The following is a 6,719-nucleotide window of genomic DNA, read 5'->3' as shown; positions in this document are numbered from 1 at the left end:
TAAAGACAGTCGAAAACGGACGCCAGATAACAAAGTTATGAATTGTTAATGGACTTTAACTGTCTAAGTCTGTTAAAATATAAGTTTAAAAATAAATTCAAAATTAGCCGACGGAGTCTAAACAAAAGTTGTAAATCACGTCGCTACCTACGCGTGGATATAAAGATGTTAATTATTCTTTTACTAATAGATAGAAGCATATTATAGTTAAATGTGTTGTTGGGACTTCTTTTGGTTTCTTCTTTAAAATATTCTTTTAGAGCATCTCTAACCCACTCCTATTTTCTTCTCCCATTCCTCTCTAACCCTACCCCATTTATTCCCCTATTTTAGGGGAAATGAATAATATAACACCAAACATGGTGTTATACTATTCATTTCTCCCAAAATAGGAATGAACTTTGAGTTGTCAGTTTTAGTCCATCTTTTTATAAATTTATACATTATTAGTTTATTTTATCTACTAATTATAATTTAAATATGTTATTTAATACTTTTAATATTGTATTATATATTAAATTATATTAATTAATTATAAATATAAAGTTTATTTTTTGTTTATCAAATTCATATGAAAATTTAAATACATATTGAAATTTTAAAATAAGATAACATATTTTACAAAAGCTTATAATTAGATGTTATAAATATAATCTTATTTATTTAATATTATTGTATTGAAAAAAATATGGATTATATATTTGTTAAAACCAAATTAGTAGAAGGGATACGATTGACAATCTATATACGTTGGAAAATGGAATATATTAGGAATATACTTTTTGGGGATAAAAATGAGATAAAAAATAGAGTAGGATTTAAGATGAAACACTATTTACCCATTTTTTAACTCCATTGTTGGGGAAAAACTGAGAGTGAGTTGGAGATGGTCTTAGGACTTTCGTCCAACCTGTTAAGAACTTTCTTAGGGACCGACACCTTGACTACAAGAACAATAAAGATAGTTAAGAAAATTTCAATAAAAAGGGAGAATAATAATAATAATAATAATAATAATAACAACTAGATGAGTGACCTCGCATTGTGTGGTTTGGATGTGTGAACTTTTTTCGGTCAATTGTTTATAAAATGTTGTTTCTACATGTGGGAAATCTGGATTGAACGGATCCCATCATTCGGGGTTTGGATGTGTGAACTTTTTTTGGTCAATTGTTTATAAAATGTTGTTTCTAGATGTGGGAAATCTGGACCGAATAGATCCCATCATTAATAGAAATTGTAACAGGTGTCTTATCCCCTGTTTTCGGGTCAACAATATTTTCTCCAAATAAAACATTTAAATTAGAAAAAAAAAATAAAAAGAAAAAGGAAATACAAAAAGTGTAATAGTGGAAGACGTCTTCATTTCTCATTTTTCACTTTGGTTGGAATTGGAATGATCTCGTCCTTGAATCTTCCAACAATAGTTGTAGCAGCAGCCTTTCTATGGGACTCGACCTATTCATTATCAAATAAATAAATAAATAAATAAATTAAAAGAAATTTTTATTTAATAGAAAAAAACATAATAAATTAACTTAACTCACTGTAGCCTAATCTTGTTCCTGTCTTGTTACTTTGAAGCGTTGGACGACATTTTCTGATGTGATTCGCATTGGAAGAAGACAATCTTGGGCTTGTGCCATGGTTTTCACCTGATGCAAATAAAACACAAGAGATGTTCAAAACAGTCCAAATGGAAACTTTTTTATCATTATTATTAACAAAGAGGGAGAAAAATGTTATACTTTTGGATTAACAAATCCTTCCGAAGCCATAGGATTGGTGGTTATAGATGCAAGCCCATCATAAATACCTATTTATATATAAAATCAATTCATAAACAAAGCAGAAAAATGGTGTAATATTAATTTGTTAAGTATAATAAAAAATAATTGAAAAAAAGATATTCATCGATCTCATAGAATCCAGCTTTAATAGCTGTAGCTACATCAGCTATTGCCTGAAGACCTGAGGAACACTGTCTGTTGACGGTCCTAATTGGCACAGTTTCTAAAAATAAAAAATAGGTAAGTCATTATATTTATCGGACAATCATGTAAAAGGACTTATTAGAGTATGAGGGTATTTTGGTCTTTTAATAAAGAAAAATGATATTTGATTCCTTCTATCATCAAACATGGAGTTTAAAAGAACATGACAAAATTGAATTCTGTCTGTTTGGAAACAAAACATGCAATGGAATCCTGAATTCCATTCATACCGGGAAAGCCAACATAGAAAGAAGCCATCCTACATTCACTTGCTCTTTGGGAGGCTGGTCCCAATACTGATCCAACAACAGTGTCTCCAACTTCAGCTGGATTAATATTTGTTTTTTCTATCAATGCTTGAGAAATTACAACAAAACGATGTAAAAGTTGTACAAGATTTTTCAAACGGACAATAAAACACAAGTTGAAAGCATTTACCTTCAAAACTGGGGCAAGTATATCATCTGGATAAGTATCCTTGAGCCCACCCCTCTTTGATTTGCAAAGGGGAGATCGTTAGGCACTGCATAAATGATAAAAATACGGAAAAAGAAAAAAAAGATTACCGAAAGATGCATCTTGAAAGTAGTCACAAGTGATTCCATAGGGTCTCACCTGTTTGGAGTATTTTATTTGTAGATGATGATAACAACATAATGGTGTAAAACCGGTGAAAATTCTGATTCAGATTTTTATTTAAACAAGAAAGAAATGTTCAACACGTTTCCTAAAAAGATCAATCCATAGATGGTTGTGCATAACTAGTGAAAATTCTGATTCGGGCTTTTATTTTATATTTTTTTTAATGACATGATAATGGTGTAAATTATGTCAGGTTGTGTGGTAGTGAAACCCTAACCTAACTGTAAACACTAACCTTTGAAATAAACATTAAACCATGGTGTCTAAATCAAAGCAAAATCTCTAAGAAATCTATGAAAAAATCAACAATCCTTATAAAAGCATTCTAGGCATAATCTGAGGCTTAGCCCTATTTATGCACTTGAACTTCACTTCAAATATATAAATTGAACAACCAACATACGCAGATGCTATGCAAAAATCTCTAAATCCATAATGTATAAAAATTACATGCCTTGCATGCAGCCAAAATAGCATTCCAAACTTTAAAGAAAACAAAGAAGTAAATAATCATAATTCATAAAGTTACCTTTGACCCTGTAACACCCCGATTTCCTGAATGAGAAATTTGAGAAGTTGATTCGCATTAGAGGACCTACTCGACGAGTTGGTTGGTCCCAACTCGTCGTGTAGGAGTTGAGCAGGATACGCGGGATATGAAGTCTACTCGTCGAGTCGGAGGATTGGACTCGGCGAGTTGAGTCTGTTTAATGAAACCCTAATTATTCGGGCTTGCACCCTATTTAAAGGGCTTTAACTCCTTTACCCTGCCTCCCTCATCACTTTACCACCCTGAGACAAACCCTAATTGAGTACCTTCCATTTGAGAGTGTTTAGAGCTAATAGTGGGTGGGTTTTTGGTGCATTTCTTGAAGAGAAGAAGCTTGGAACAAGAATGAGTCTTTGGATCCGACATCATCTCAGTGGTAGCAGTCATTTGAAGGTAAAAATTTAATACCTTGACTTCTTCTTTGTTAGATCTCTCCATTAGGGAGTTTATGGCCCTTTCTAGCTTCTCCTTGAGTCATTAATGGTTGTGAGCATGCTATGGAGCTGTGAGACCTTAGATCTGGACACTACTAGGGCCTTTAGGCTTAAAGATTCAAGATTTATGAAGCTTTAACCCGTCTTCATGTCCTAACCTCCTTCTTGAGCTTAGTATTGGGTGTTTTAGCCTTGTGAGGCCTTGCATGATCATAAAGTTAGCAACTTTACGTGGTAACTTCATCCTAGGAGGTTGGATCTAGAGTTTGGAGCATTGGAATCGAATGGAATGAGTTAAATGTGTAATGTATGAAGAACTCGACGAGTCGAGTCGGGTTTTCCTATTTTTGGATTTAGAGTGAACTCGAAGAGTTGGTGGCACAACTTGACGAGTGGCTAGGGTTTTCCCCGATCTTCTAGACTCTACATGGACTCGACGAGTTGGCTAGCAACTCGGCGAGTTGACTCGGGTTTTCATGGTTTATTGAGTACTGAGGAAATCGACGTGTAGATGAGTTGCACTCGACGAGTTGGGTTAGCTTTGACTGTTGACTTCCATTGACTTTAGGGTTTTGGTCAAGCTGTGGATTTTGGAGGCTAAGGAGGGTGGAGTCCAGACCAGCAATTCGAGTGTAGGATATATTGCTTTACTCTACAAGGTGAGTCTTCTCACTATACTTACCTGAGTGGTAATATTGTGTGACCGGAGGGTCTTATTTGAGTTATCGATCAGCGGGTCTTATGTGCTTATACTGAGTTATGTGATATTATGCATTTTGTCTTTGTGATTTATGCTGTATATTATTCTATGCCTTACTGAGTTACGACTGGAGGGTCCAAACCGAGATACCGGACTGGAGGGTCCAACCCATGTTGTGAGATTGGAGGGTCTTCATTAAGATACAAGACTAGAGGGTCCAACCCGACATGTGAGACCGGAGGGTCTTCACTGAGACACATGACCGGAGGGTCCATACCGAGCCGTGAGACCGGAGGGTCCTCACTGAGACGCATGACTGGAGGGTCCATGCTCAGCTATAGCCATGAGAGGCTTATTGTTTGTGTATGTGGTATTTTGGGGAACTTACTTAACTTCGTGCTTACCGTGTTGTGTGATATGTGTTTCAGGTACCTCTCAGGATCGCGTGAAGGCACAGACTTGATTGTACACACAATATAGAGATTATGTTTTTGAGGATTCTGGGATATTACCAAACACTTTGTTGTCTTGTGTTTTGAACAACTTATACAATTGTGTTTTTCAAATTGTGAGATTGTGTTTTTAAAAATGAAAAATTTAGTGTGTTACAGACCCGTTTGGGCTATTTGCCCAAGACTTCCAAACCCTCACTTCTAGATGCATCGAGGTTTTTCTTCAAGGAAGTGTTTTCATCATTTAATCTAGAAATACGATCCTGTAAATGGAACAATGATCACTTATACAAGTCTCTAAAAGCAAAGAAATTTCACAAATAGATATAAGTCCATCACAGAAATCCAATTTAAATTCATCCGACATGTTTAAGCTCTGAAAATATGTAAACATCTGAACCTATTAATCCCAAAATTCAAATCACTAGTTTTATGGCATAAAAATTTGACTTAGATGGAAAAATACTTGTTTGTTTATGTCTTCAATTCACAGCGTCCACCACTGAAGTCTCAATGTCGATTCTTCTCCTTCTTCAACCCTTCTCGATACATAAGATTTGCATCTTCCCATCTACCAAAAACAATTGTTGAAAGAATTACAGATTGGTAAAAGAAATCACCAAATCGAAGTTTCCTATCTATGTGATTAAACTACAATTCACAAGGTAAATAGAAAATATAGGCAAAATTACATGTGCTTAACGTCTAGAAAAAACGATTAGAGCCAAGTTTTCTATCTCTCGTATGATTAGGGAAAAGTATACAAACCTAAAGTCAACGGAGGCCACCTTGCTTCAAAAAATGTTCCATTGTTGGTCGTTTATGGATCTTCACAAGACGACAACCTCTAATCAATTCAAAAACTGAGAAGGCCGAAGATGGAGCATAGGCAATAGAATATGAGCTAACGTCCGGAGAAAACGATGCGGATGTGTACGCGTGTCGATCGTCGTCTCCGATTTCGGCATCCTTAATCGATGGTTTTAAAAGGTGGTATAGGGAAGTGCTTTGATGAAGGAGGAACAAAATCAGTATGGTCGAGGGTCAGTAGGGTTAGTAAGCAGGAGGAACAAAAATGGATCATAAGAATGGAAGCGGTGGAAAGAAGTGGTAGTGTAATAAAGAACGAAGTAAGGCGTTTGGGTTCTTTAAAGAACGAAGCAAGGAGTCAGTCGGTGTATTAAAGGAGCAGGTAGCGATGGAACAGTGGCGTTGTGGAGACGGTGAGAAACTGTAAGGGCGACTCAGTTTAGGAGACGAAAATGGAAGCGGTGGAAGGAACTGGAAGGTAGAAGACAAAATATAGATTGGTGGAGGGTTAAACTAACCGGTAGCATAAAAAGTGGAATACAATAATAGCAATCGAAGAGTGATTGAACGGAAAAGCGGTGATGAGAGTATGTGAGGAACATGTGTCCACAAAGAATGAAAAAAATGACATAAATTGCCCTATAACAAAATTAATATAAAAGAAAGACCAGTTTTGCCAAAAAATTAGAATGTTCATTATTCTTAAGAATAGTCATTTCTTTATATATAATAATAATAATAATAATAATAATAATAATAATAATAATAATAATAATAATAATAAGTCGATCTAATGATATATCCGTAATCTGCTCGAAACTCTAGCTCATCTTCAAACAAAACTATTATTATGATGTATCACAAACTTAAACACACCAAGCCACACCTCAACAAATAAATTTCAAGTATATTTCTAATTAAGTTCCCACACATTGCGATGCAGGCACACACGCGGAAATAAGGGTTTTGGGAACCTCCTGGAACACTATATATATATAATAGACCTGATTAGTACTCTTATTTCTCATCACAAACTTTGAATCATTACAAGTACATTTAGAGGCTGAAAAAACATATCAAACAATAGGAGAAACTAATGGGTGATAACCAGCAACAGAAGTATGGGTCAAACATGAG

At 35.1% G+C, this 6,719-nt stretch overlaps 1 long non-coding RNA gene across 6 annotated transcripts; it reads right to left on the bottom strand.

The window, feature by feature from the left end:
- Nucleotides 1–949: 949 nt before the first annotated feature.
- LOC111904140 (uncharacterized) lies at nucleotides 950–6,170 on the bottom strand. 6 transcript variants are annotated; one of them, XR_006187332.2, is made up of 7 exons: nucleotides 5,541–6,152; nucleotides 5,239–5,343; nucleotides 2,433–2,517; nucleotides 2,225–2,350; nucleotides 1,749–1,816; nucleotides 1,544–1,655; nucleotides 950–1,458 (listed from the first exon to the last, which is right to left on the bottom strand). It is a non-coding gene; the product is annotated as an uncharacterized LOC111904140 (long non-coding RNA). The 6 variants fall into 6 exon arrangements; XR_002854442.3 differs by having other exon boundaries at nucleotides 956–1,458; nucleotides 1,548–1,655; nucleotides 5,541–6,151; XR_008230322.1 differs by lacking the exon at nucleotides 950–1,458 and adding an exon at nucleotides 3,166–5,035 and having other exon boundaries at nucleotides 1,543–1,655; nucleotides 5,541–6,170.
- Between the last annotated feature and the right edge of the window lie 549 nt (nucleotides 6,171–6,719).

The sequence above is a fragment of the Lactuca sativa genome, chromosome 1 (assembly GCF_002870075.4).
Source record: "Lactuca sativa cultivar Salinas chromosome 1, Lsat_Salinas_v11, whole genome shotgun sequence".
Lineage (NCBI taxonomy): Eukaryota > Viridiplantae > Streptophyta > Magnoliopsida > Asterales > Asteraceae > Lactuca > Lactuca sativa.
This window is presented reverse-complemented; position numbering and strand designations above follow the sequence as displayed.